At 39.2% G+C, this 13,477-nt stretch overlaps 1 protein-coding gene across 2 annotated transcripts in view; it reads right to left on the reverse strand.

Annotated features, from left to right (window-relative positions):
- The window catches only part of sli (slit guidance ligand), a 217,713-nt gene that overhangs the window by 109,992 nt on the left and 94,244 nt on the right, over nucleotides 1-13,477 (reverse strand). The window lies entirely within an intron of this gene.

Raw genomic sequence — 13,477 nt, forward strand, 5'->3', positions numbered from 1 at the left:
GATTTGAACCCCTCATTTTGACAAGTTTTCTTGACAAGTCTTGAAATACTAACTACCTATCCGCCTTTGATATTTAACCATGATACTCTAAAACGACATTTCATATATATCAAGCTGATAAAAAATCTGTTCCAGTCAATTTCACTTAATAAGACAATAAACACACGACACACTCTTCGTTTTCCCTCGAGACACGTAACCTAAGAAACAGGCTCTCTCCTAAACTCGTTAATCGTCAATCGCCCTTCGTCAGATACCTTTTTTAGACAGGAAATAATTAAACCTTAATAACGTCGAAGTAGTTAACTTCAGCGGATGAGGCAACATTAAACCAGCACCCGTTTATCTTTTGTTGTGGCGACCCGCTGACTCTCGATTGGATTAATGCGACGGTTGGCAAATCGGAGAAAGAGAAATTGTGTCTGGCTGAAGTGGTGGCTGCCTTATTCCACTGCCCTTCCCACATCTTTCCGTTCGTTCCTCTTTCTTTTCTCTTCCCCTTCCCCTTTCGATGGTTGCATTCAATGGCAAGTTCACGGAAACTGCGAGCAGAAAGGCAGACGGTGGCTGGTTTGAATGGCTCCTTCCCGACCATTCCGCCTCAAAGGAGAACCGAACCAAGCAAGATTTGCGTTTGTAATTAAATATTTGCCGGCGGTTAATTGAGTCGCGCTGTGCTTTTATTCCAATTTCTGGGCTTAAATGAAACCGGCGCGCCTGCTTGTCGCGCGGACCGTCTACACGGTGTCCCGGAAGTCGCAGCTGCCAACAAGCCATTAAGGATGAAAGTTTTTAAGGTTTAAAGGTTTAAGACGCTTCGATATTAAACATGGATTTTCTAATTGGACCGTTTCTTCCTTGCAAAGCTTTATTCTGTATTGTGATGTTCTTTTTTGACGTGTAATTATAGACCGTCCGTTTGAGATATTATGAATTTTTAATTCATTACCATGGTTCTTTCGCACAATAATTTACCAGCTAATAACATTAAGCAATTGACTAGTTTAAGGTAACGGTTTAATTCAATTTGAGAAGAAGGAATCAAAGTAACAATTTATTCCAGAATTTCATTTCGAGTTTCGAAATTCAACAATCTCCATCGCCATGTGACTATAATCTACATCTCTATTCCAGTTCGAAGTTTCTCCAGTTATTTCAATCTCCAATCCTGTTACGATCCTCGAATCTTTATTTGCGTTTCAACTCTGCTCCGATTTTAACAAGAAGAATTTATAATATTCCAAGAAAACACTAACATAAAGTTAAAAAGATAAATCTCTTCGTGCGTATCAATTTCTCCGCATTTTATTCGGACTTGAAATATCCTTTGACGTTAAAAAAATACAATTGGCTGGCAAAATAATCAAACGACCACGGACAGAGTTAAGTGTTAACTCCCTAACGACGCGTTATACTGCCTGCAGCCTTAAACCGAGGTGCTAAAGAATTCAGAGTCTCCGTACTTCCAGACAGCAAATCCAATATCGGTCTCTTTACAGTCGCCCTCATATAACTTTATGTAACGTAAAATTAAGAAGCCATGACAAAGCCATATCCTTGGAACACGAGGGCCTTAACCTTTCTGGCAGGCTGACCTGCACGTCTTCGTTCGCATAAAACACGAAGCACGTAGTAGTTCCATCGATATCGTTCAACGTATTTTACCCAGTACGGTACGAATCACAGCCACAATGTACCCTGGTCATAATGGCGGTCGGTGGTGGCCTGTAAAACGCAATGCACGCTTTACTGCGATATCTCAATAAGCCACGGAACGTCGTTATCTCGATGCGTAGCTTGGCTCGAATGCAACGTCGCGGATAACGTGTACCGTGCATCGCGGATTAAACGTATCTTTGTACGCTATACACTACCGCTCAAAAGTATCAGGACGCTTGTTTATCTTTGACAAGATGTATTTTAATTATACGATTACGGATAAATCATTAATTTCATAAAATTCTTTTCTTCTTAACAGCATTGTAATTTAACATTATAGTCTGCTGATTTTTATAAGAACGTAGCGGTAAGTGTCGCTTCTATCGTGTTAGCGCGTACGTCGTTTTTTGAAATGAAACGTTAACTGCTAACAAAATATTGTGCCATTAATCAAAGTATCGTAACTTTCATATCGTTTCGTACATTTTCTCAATGAGTAGTTAATTTCATCATTCCAGGTTTTCAAGAAAGTATTATAAAATATCCAAAGTATGCTTTCTCTAGTACGTAACTCGCCGCTTTCTATATAATATTTAACGGATAAATCAATTTTCTACCGAGCTTCTACGTTTTTAACGACGTCTTCAAAGATATGAATATGCATAAAAATCTGCAGTCTAACTATTACAAATCGAGCAAAGCGTCCGGATACTTATGAACGGTAGTGTACATGCGTGTGCATTCGTTTGTGTGACGTCAGTCGTGGAAAAACGGAGGACGTCTGCTACCGTGTAACACGTTGCAGCTTGCGGGGATATTTATCTCGTCTCGTCTAACCTTGCCGCGGGAACCGGGTCTCGGAGTTGTAACGTAAGCTTGTTCACGGTGGAAAAATTCTCGGACGTATCTCTTCGTGTACACGCTCGCTTTGGACGTTTTGGACAACGTCCGCACTGTGTGCATCTGATTGCATTAAACCTGGCGATTGTTATTCCGGTACCGGACGCCGTGTTGCGCCACAGAATGGCGGAGGTTGTTCCTTACGGTTGAGTAATTGGGGAGTGCCCGTGTGAGTGTTGCCTCATATCGTTCATGGTTTTAATGTTATTCGTGGTTGCAGTAGTTTATGGCATATGATTACCATGAGGCGATTATGTGATTTTATATTTTTAATTTTTTTAGTATTTTAATTGTTAGAAGAATTGATTTATAAGTTATAAATTTATATATAATGTATCAAGATATGTTATTATATCGATGGGTCTTTGAACGACGAAGGAACACGGTGTTTGAATTTTATTTTAGCAGAAGAAGGAAAGCTTTTCTTTACATTGGTACTTAATATGGCATTAAACGTCTTCTTCTTTTAGAAATAACGAGCGTTTGATTTGAAAAGATTTCGATATAAAAGTACGATGACACTGATAGTTTCGTGGTATTAAAAAAACTTTTTGGTACATGAAGTTCTACTAAAATTGGTATTGGGATCTCTATAAAAATTCAAATATTCTATTAAAAATTCAATTATCTGTTACGTTCACGTTACTTTTAAAAAGCTTATGTATGTATGTATATATATACATATTCTGTGTGAATACTTTGTAATTTATTTTCTCTCTATTAAATCAAACAACTTCTATATGAATAACCTTTTCATATTTCTAACAATTACAAGAATAATACAGTCGTTTAAATCAAACATACTATCCATTGAAATTTTAGAGATTTATGTTCTAAAAAGACTATTAATTATATTGAACTGTACATAATAATTCATTATAATTGTCACATGGTTGAAGCACTCTACTTATCTCTTCGATAGGGTAATTTCAATTTTTGCATATTAATAATGCTGCATTGTTGAAATAATTGCTAGAATTGTATTGTTGAGGACAAATCGATCCGTTTGATATTTTAATTACACGTGAATATAAAAATTCGTTAACGTAAATCGAGATACAAATCACCAAAAAGTTTTCTTATTCCCATAATTGTATATTTTTTTTAATTTTTGACAAAAGTTTTTTGTATATTTTTTCACAATGTTTAATTTTCGACAAACATTCCATTTTCTTTCCAGTATCAAAATATCACTTTTCATTCGACCTATACCTCTCTCCCAAAATTCTAAAACAAGCTATTCGAAACTCCACTAAAATTGAAAAAAAAATCTCTAAAAACCTGCTGTCGAAAACAAGCTACAAAATCATGTCCAAAAAACGAATCAGAAGGGAATCCGGAACTTGGTGCAAATCGTGCTTCTCTATGCATGAGGCTGAGGCAATTGCCCGGCGGAAACGTCACGATAACACCGTGGCAGTGCGTCACTGAAACTGATGAGGTTGTTACATTTAGCAGATTTGTTAAAATATTCGGCTGGGTACCGTCGTTAATTATCACATGCAACGTGTAACTACATTTCGTTTTTATCCCACGTTTGGGACTCTGTCCTACGTCGTTGCTATTCGTAACGCCAAATATCCATACCCTCGTTCATAAGTACTTATATATACTTATTAATAAACTGTGGATTCTTACGTATTTATGAAAAATCTAGATACGGGAATAACTTCATATTTTTATCACAAAGATTTAAAACTAAGACCTTCATGGATATTCTCAGATTTGTTTCAAATTTTTCCAATATAATTATGCCCAATCATATTTCACTACAGTGCTAATGAAATTCCAAAAACGTCTTACATAACATATACCATATATACTTAAAGTTTTCTATGGCAACAGTTAGGATACTTTCTTGAATCGTTGTAAATGGTCACGCGATCATAACCCAGACTTCCTAACGTTCAATCTGCGAAAATTAGTAGGCGTAAATCTGTACGAAATTTAGGCAACCGACAGACACGTGATATCGAGGATTTCCGAAGGACAGTGTTACAGCGATTGGCAATTACTTAATGGCGCTCTCGAAGGCAGAAATATGGGCGGCTATCAGCAGTTACGAAACGTCGTCGTGTCATCGTAGGATCGCTATCGTTAACATGGCAGCAAGATTTGGCCAGCGGCGCACACTGGCCTGGTTACAATATAAATTTCGGTGCTAACGAGCTACCTCGTAAACGACGGAACCCTTGAACCAACATACTGCATCGTATACGCCTGCTATCTAATAAACATACATAGGGCTAATACACACAATAATATGTACTGCACGACATGACGATATAACCCTGTACCCCATGGCATGGCGTTTGTGTACACCGATACAGGAGCTGGCTTCAGCGATGAGCTTGGTTCGTTGTGTAACAAGCATCGTGCCTGGAGAGGCTTCAAGAGAGGAAGAGGAAGGGAAGAGCAATTTCGGAAGTCATTCCCAGCAAATAACTGCGTCCGCAAAGGAGCTGGCGAGGCTGCTTTTATTCGACCGAAATCTCTGTGCTGCGGGGATGGCCCCAAGATTTCTTGCCGATACTCGGGATCCTTCTATGGTCTGTTAATGTTTGTCAGCGTGATTTTCACGATTGCATAGGATCGTCGACCATTCTGTTAGGAAAATTCTTTTAATAGATATGGCAAGAGGAAGAATGGTTGCAAAATAATTGAAGATTCCGTCGGAAGAACACGACAAATCGCATTTCCTATCTTTTACAACCAGTAAACGTACATTTACATTTACAATCAGTCTTACGTTATCAAAATTATCTTTTTGTGTGGTGTTCGAGGCGAAATGTGATCATAATATTGTATATTGTAATTATTGAAAGATATTAAGATGTTAACAAATGTCTATAAATATTCGAACATTAAGCGAGATACTATACGTACAGAAGATTAAACGGAAAAGGAGCATTTCCTAAGAAATTCTTATTGGAAGATGCTTCTGCGGTTACGTTAAAAATGCAAGGATTAACGAGATATATATAAATATTTATACACAAATAGTTTTAGACTGTGGACATTAAGCGTTATAAATAATTTGTACATTATTCTGACAATTTCTGAAATTGACAGTTACAACCAGACTAGAGATTTTTATTTGCTTATAGGAAATTCGAGGATGTAAATATATACGTAAAATACAAAATTACATAGAATATCCGAGGTATAACTCTGGTCCTACCAGACTATAGACTGTAGATAAAATCGCTCGATAAGTCTTCAAAGTGTTTCGAAAGTTACACAAACCAGACAACAACAGCAAAAAGAGAACATTAAAATCACCCAAACCATAGACTTAAAGCAATTTTTCCTCCTCAACCAACATCTCCAACAAGTACAATGTGACAAAGTTTGTTGGAAGTACTCGAAACTGTGTCCGAAGTGTGCCGGAAGTAGGCGTGATTCAAGTTTCATGGCCGGAAAGACGGGTAATAGGGACGGATCTTCGAAGTTTCGCGGACGAAAAGCGGAAACGCGTATTTGCTCGTTTGTGGCGCGTTCAAGTGGCTCACCTGAAGAAAAGTATGCACAAAGGAGCATCGTCGAGCGGATTTTTCTTCTCTCTTGGCGTGCTCGACCAGCGCAAAAATGGTTACAAGCCATCGATGTGAGCTCGTGGTTAATTTCGTACCCGAATAATGATCGTGCTGCTTCGTTTATTACCAGCTGCTAACACGAGCTTCCGTTTGCTGGCAATTTCGTTGAGCAAACAGTTCCGTTTTGTTGCGCGAAGTGCCTTTCGTATACTCTTTTCCTTGTTGTATCTTGCGCTAGGTCGGTTCAAGTTTCGTTTTTTCTACCTTTTTGTAGCTTTTGTCAGAACATTATTCGGTTATGGGTTTCTTCGTGGAATAAGGCAGAATAATTGCAGTCTGTTGTTGAAACGGTTTCGTTTTGTTACCGGAAACACGATTCAGGGGTTGCATTGTATCGCTCAGCGAGGTTGATTAAAATTGTATTTTTTATTTTGGCGAATATTTCTATCAAATTTCAACCAGGTTTAATAGGTTCTTTTTAGCGGAGTGAAATTATGGCTATTGTTTCTTTTCGAGCATGTGTATACAATATGATCTCTTTGGGAATTCGTCGAATGAAATAATAATACTTTCGTTTCTAAATACGCAGGCGATATTATTAGATCCTTAGTTTTCAAAGTTTTATAACATTTTCTTATTAAAGCTGGCAGAATTCTAATTTTTTCCTTAATGTGTAATATATTTTATGAGAAATTAAGAAAATTCTCTTTGATGGAAATACTTCATTTTTCTTAAAACTTTGTAATGTATTTTTATATTATTCTTACATTTAGTACAAATCTATTTTCATAGAATTCTTCGTGTAACTTTTTCTATATATAATCTAAAGTATCATTTCTCATATTTATTACGAACGTTAAATGATTCGAAGAGAAACCTAATTAAATTAAAACGCATTGAATTTCTTTGAAATGGTAACTCAGTCAAAATTTCACAGCTTTCATAATAATCTTGTTGTACTGTTTTTTAAGAATTTACTGAATTGTGTCGGGATTTTGTTGATGAAATAGAATAGCCTTACAGGCTACGTATGTATTTTTATCGGAACATATGTCGGTTTCCTTTGAGAGCTGGTATAACAGTTTCCTTCGTTACCAAATTTTTTATGCCTTTGTATTATTCAACCACCTTGGGGCACGTTTTCCGTGCCACGTGGTTTGCATTGTTATGTTCCATACAGCGGATTTCATTGCTTCATAAACATTTTACAACGTGCGCCTCATTATTGTTATAGCTTCCTCCATGTTCATATTTCACTTTATATCAAACATTTTTGCATCTCCGTGCGCTCTGTTTCGTCGCGCATTTTGTTTCTCGCGTGTCGCTTGCTTCATATAATTATAGAATTCTTCAATGTATTTCGTTCTTTCGCAAAAACCTTTCGCGCTACCCGTATACAATTCCCACCGACTTCGCATTTTATTTTGTCCCCGTTGCTTTTATTATTTCCTGTCACCGCGTGACATTATTGTTACGTTTCATTTACTCAAAGCCTGCAACACGTTTTATACAGTGTGTTCTCCAAGGCGTATATTCATATAACAGCGTATGCTGCAAAATGAGATATACATAATATAATATACTATATTCGGTATATAATGGAAATGTAAATTTAATTATACATTTAATATGAAATAATACATTATTATTTCATATTAATAATAATATTGTATTATAATAATAAGTGTATTATGTACTTTATTTACATAATTTATCGTCTGAGAGTAACGCGATCAAAAATATACCAATTCCCTCTCTCAGTACTTAAAAGAGTGTAAGAATCTGCTAAAAACGATAGCTTAAAGACTTGTTACTCATTAAATATTCAATATAAATAGGGAATAATAAAGTATATTATATTATCCATCTTTTAAAGAGAAAATCTGATCTGATTCAATACTACATATTACATATTGCGGGATATCCTGTGTAATATTTTATGTTATCGCGGATTTCTGTGGAATCAGCGTTCCTCTAAATTTTACACGTCCAGTATCAAAAGTCACAAAAAGAGAAAAAAATTTGTCAGAGGGAATCGATTTGAATCGTTGCAACAACTTTGCCCACCTTTACGTGTATAACTGCAAAAAAAGCTGGCACTGTAGCAGGATTTAAGCGGAGCGTGAATTCCCTTTACAACCTGGAAACTCTGCCTCCACGTTTAACCCTTCCATGTTCTTTGAGTTATCCCCAATTCAATGTAATTTAACTTTCGATGACAAAATTTCTCTAATTTTAGAAAAAATACTTTTTTTTTTTCATTTTTTTAAATTTGGAAAAAATTTTTTATTGGATTTTATACCAAATATACAAATACATATTTTCTAATAAAAGGATAAAGTACTAAACAGCTACTTTTATTACTTGTGTAAATCATTAACAGAATTGTAACAAAGGGGCACAGATTTAACACAGATATACTTATTATTCCACGAAGAAAGTGGCAAAAAGTTCCATGGAAAGAATTATTTACGCTTAATATCGTTGTTCTATTAGTAGAATTGGAGCACTAAAGAAATAATAAACAGTGTAATATAATAGAAAAATTTAAGTAATACATTTTTAATTATTTTGAAATTAAATATCTGTAGAGGACTTGTAGAGGATTGTAATATAGAATAACAAGAACTTGCTGTTGTAACCCGTCAAATATATTTAAAAGAATTAAATAAATTAATAAATATACACACTGTCGAGAGACGCTCGTACAAACGTATTCGCTAAGACAGTGTATAATTGCTCGCTGATAACTCGTAGATATTGATCGATAATTCGTAAATACTCGGTATCTGTTTTGCCCGGAGTTTATTTATTATTACATTACGTGTATCCTAACGATCTTGATACTCCGAGGCAAAACAACAATATGATTTGAATTGTCCTCTACCCATGTGGCTACATCGTCCCCCTATCAGTGATAACGTTTTCATTAAGTTATATTTATAAAATTATTTACACTGCTTTTTCCTTAGTCATCGTTATTTTAAAATTTACCGATACATCTTGTGTCCGACAATTTACGACTCTTAACCGAAACCTGTCTGAAGCCAATCGGGAAATGGGACTCTTCGTCCAGACCGCGTAACGTACCTATTCCTGACGTCTTCTTCCGTCGTTCGGTTATTGTTATTTGCACTGCTTTCGTCACGAGCATTCGTTTATCTTACCGGAATCAGTACGCTACGAGTTTCGGCGGTTTTTTTCTTCTAAGTCCTCAGGTACTACAAAAGCAGGCTTCAACCGGTCTACGGAAACCGTCACGTCGTGATTGTTTACTTTAATTACGTATGTCTTTTCGCCTCTTTTTGTCACTTTAAACGCCCCGTCGTAAGGCGGCTGTAAAGGGCCTCGAATCGCGTCATGGCGCAAGAATACGTACAACGATGATTCTAATTCTTTGAAGACGAAGATTTTCTTTTCGCCATGACGCGTAACCGGGTATGGTCTGACTTCCTCCATCCGTTATTTTAACCGGTTCGCGTATTCCGAATTGGCCCGTTAACTTGTTGGTAAAAAGAATTCCGCCGGTAAGCGTATGGCGGTGCCGTAAACCATTTCGGCTGCCGTTGCGTCAAGGTCCTCCTTTATCGCGGTTCGAATGCCTAACAGAACGATCGGCAGAATTTCGACCCAGTTACTCGTGTCGTGATACTTGATCGCCGTTTTGAGTTGTCTTTGTAGGCGCTCTACCATCCCATTAGATGCGGGATCATAGGCCGTCTTGCGCAAGTGCTTGGCGCCGAGCAACCGGCATAATTCCTTAAATAGACGCGATTCAAATTGACGTCCTTGATCGGTCGTGATTTTTAAGGGTACGCCAAAACGAGATATCCATGTAGAAAGGAGGGCCGAAGCAACGGTTGGCGCTTCCATGTCGGCTTCGGGCCAATGTGAAAAACGATCGATACACGTTAGACAATATCGATAATCTTGTGAGTATTGCATGACGATAATGTCTAAGTGCACGTGTTCGAACCGGCTTACTAACGCGTTGAACGTTCCGGCGTGTGAGGATACGTGCCTGGTGACTTTGCAACGTTGACACGGTATGCATTGCCGCGTCCACGTTCGACAATCTTTATTAATGGACGGCCAGACGAAACGCGTCGTCACCAGTTTTTGCGTAGCACGTATCCCCGGATGGAAAAGTTCATGTAACGATTGGAATATGTTGCGGTTCCGGTACGAACGGTCGCAAGGTTTCGGTCGAAATATCGCAATATATACCGACATCTTGATCGGGAAATAGCATCTTCTTGAGTTACAGCGCGCCAGAGCCGGAGTTAATAATTTCGCGTAGCTCGTTATCGTTCTCTTGCGCTGCAGCTAACGTTTGATAATCTACAGATTTCCCGATCGTGTCGTCTACGTTGTTCTCTAGCTCTTTAATGCACCGAATATCAGTCGTAAATTGTCCGACGTAGTTGAGATAACGTAAATGTCTTTGCAAACACTTGTCAAGATTTTGGTTAAACGCGTATATTAGGAATTTATGATCCGTATAGATCGCGAAATTTCTTCTTTCGACGGCGCCTTTGAATCGTTTCACCGCGGTGTATATCGCGAATAATTCTCGGTCGTACACGCTGTACTTTTGTTGCGTGGGGGATAACGATTTCGTCATAAAACTTAAGGGCTGCCAAGTATTGTTGACGCGTTGTTGAAGTACCGCACGTATGGTGTAATCGGATGTGTGGACAACGAGGCTAACGGGTGCGCTGGAATTCGGATACGCTAACATTGTCGCGTTAGCTAAGGCGCTTTTCGACTCGCGGAAGCTCTTTTCAGTTTGTTCGGACCACTTAATGGACGCGTTGCACTTCTTTGTGCCTTCCAACAAGTCGCTGAGTGGTTGAAAAATCTTCGCGGCCTCCGGTATGAAACGTCGATAAAAGTTGATCATATTGACGTACTTTCGTAGGTCTTTAACGGTCGCGGGTAACGGTGCTTCAACTATAGCGTTAACGCGTTCGGCTAATGGTTTTATCCCCTCGGCGGTTACGGTGTAACCGAGGAATTCTATTTCGCTCACGCCGAATTCACATTTCGCGAGATTTATTACGACCCCGGACTCATCAAGGCGTTTAAACAAAATCCGCAAGTGTTCGCGGTGTCGTTTTTCGTTTTTGGATGCGATCAAAAAATTGTCTATGTATACGTAGACGAAATTGAGGTCTCTCGTGATTTCGTTCATGAATCTCTGACACGTTTGGGTGGCGTTTCGAAGCCCAAACGTCATGTTGGTCGCTTCGAAAAGACCAAAAGGTGTCCTGATCGCAGTCTTTTCTACGTCCTCCGGCGCGATCGGAATCTGATGGTAAGCGCGAATGAGATCGATTTTGGAAAAGATACGCTTACCATACAGATTCCGCACGAGGTCCTCTATGTGTGACTGTGTGCGTCTATCCGGAATGGTGCGAGCATTCAATGCCTGATAGTTGCCACAAAGTCCAATCCCTTCGTCCTTCTTTGAAACGATGTGCAACGGTGATGCCCATGGGCTTGTCGATGGCTGCAGCACGCCTTGCTCTATCATGATTTCGAGTTCCGTCTTCGCCAGTTTGAATAGGTCGGGGGCGAGGTGGCAGGGTTTGGTCTGGACCGGGGGTCCGGGCGTCGTCCTGATATGGTGCTGCACACCATGCCTTCGAGAACTTCTCCGGAAAACGAACGGTCTCGTTAAATCTGGGAATTCCGCCAGTAGTCTGTGGTACGGTGATTCTCCGTCGATGGTTTTGATTGACACTACGTCGGCTGTGGCGGCGAATCCCTTTGTCGACAGTTGTGTAGTCGTGTCAAGGAGCTGTTTATTTTGTGGGTCTATGAGCAACCCATAATAGCTCAGGAAATCGACACCGATGATGGGCGTTTGCACATCGGCAATTACAAAACGCCACTTGAAGGCTCGACGTAGTGATAAGTTTAGGGACACGGTGACGGTGCCATACGTCGGAATCCGCGTTCCGTTGGCCGCGAACAGTTCGTAGTCGCTTTTGTTCGTGGGTTTGCATATCATGTTGCGCGGATACACACATGTGTCGGCTCCGGTGTCCATTAAGAATGAAATATTCGTCTTTTCGTCCGTGACGAAGATACGGCTGGTTCCCAAGCCGTCGTCGTTTGCTGCGTTTACAGACAGCTGATCCCGTTTCTGATTCCAGGTGCATGGGGAGCGGCACTTCTTCGCGTTGTCCTGGAACACCGTGTGATAATAACAGAGGCGGAGCTTTTGCGATTTTTTAGACTGTTTTCTATCACCCATTTCTTCGTTCTCGAACTCCCAGTATAGTCTTGAACCGTTTGAGTCTGCAAATTCTGTACGAAGTTGGCTGCCGGTACTCGTTATCTTGAATTCTTTTATATTCGCGGTGTCTAAAATCTTGATAGCACTCTCACGATTACCTCTTTCGCTTAGATCACGTCGGGGTCACCAATGTAGAGCACTTGTAATATAGAATAACGAGAACTTGCTGTTACAACCCGTCAAATTAGAGAATATAAATAAATTAATAAATATAAATACTGTTGAGAGACGTTCGTACAAACGTATTCGCTAAGACAATCTATAATTGCTCGCTGATAACTCGTAGATATTGATCGATACTTCGTAGATACTCGGTATATACTGATTCGCTCGCGATCGCGTCTGTTTATTTACACTGCTCGGGGAAGAGTCAGAATATTCAAATTCGTCTTTGTTCAACGGCTGCACGTAGCAGCGACATTGTTTTGCCCGGAGTTTATTTATTATTACATTACGCGTATCCTAACGATCTTGATACTCCGAGGCAAAACAACAACATGATTTGAATTGTCCTCTACTTATTTGCCGCTACATATCGAACAAAGAATTATAATTATCCTGAAAAATATAATCCGAACATTCGATAATATCCGTGTCGATATTCTTTCTAATAATTCCAATTTCTACCGATGGAACCACACGGTAAATTTTAGCGGGCTAAGACGATTCGACAACTACCCCATAAACTGTTGTAATTTTATGTACATACACTTCCATTAAACACATACTACGTGACGGTCGATTATTTTTAACGAACAGTCCAATAGAATAGCCCGGCGAATGAGATCTGCTTCTTCGTAATCGTCGCATGATTGCTTCTTTCAAATATTTTCCTTGCGGGAGAAAAAGAAGGTATTACCGGTTCTAACGTTCGCCAGTTGGAAATTGACCGGTTGAAAATTGGGTATTAAGAGCATGTAATGTCACGTGGCTAACACGAGCAGCTCGCGTGGAATTTCTTATTAAAGCGTACCGCGAAGACCTAGAAATTTCCATCAGCTACACCGCCGTAGGAAATTAGCGGCAAAACGAGCCCTTTTGCACGGAGGAAGTTCGAGCTAACGAGCTCGAAGTGTAT

This window comes from Bombus flavifrons, chromosome 15 (genome assembly GCF_040668555.2).
Source record: "Bombus flavifrons isolate JBK064 chromosome 15, iyBomFlav1_principal, whole genome shotgun sequence".
In the NCBI taxonomy this organism is placed as follows: Eukaryota; Metazoa; Arthropoda; class Insecta; order Hymenoptera; family Apidae; genus Bombus; species Bombus flavifrons.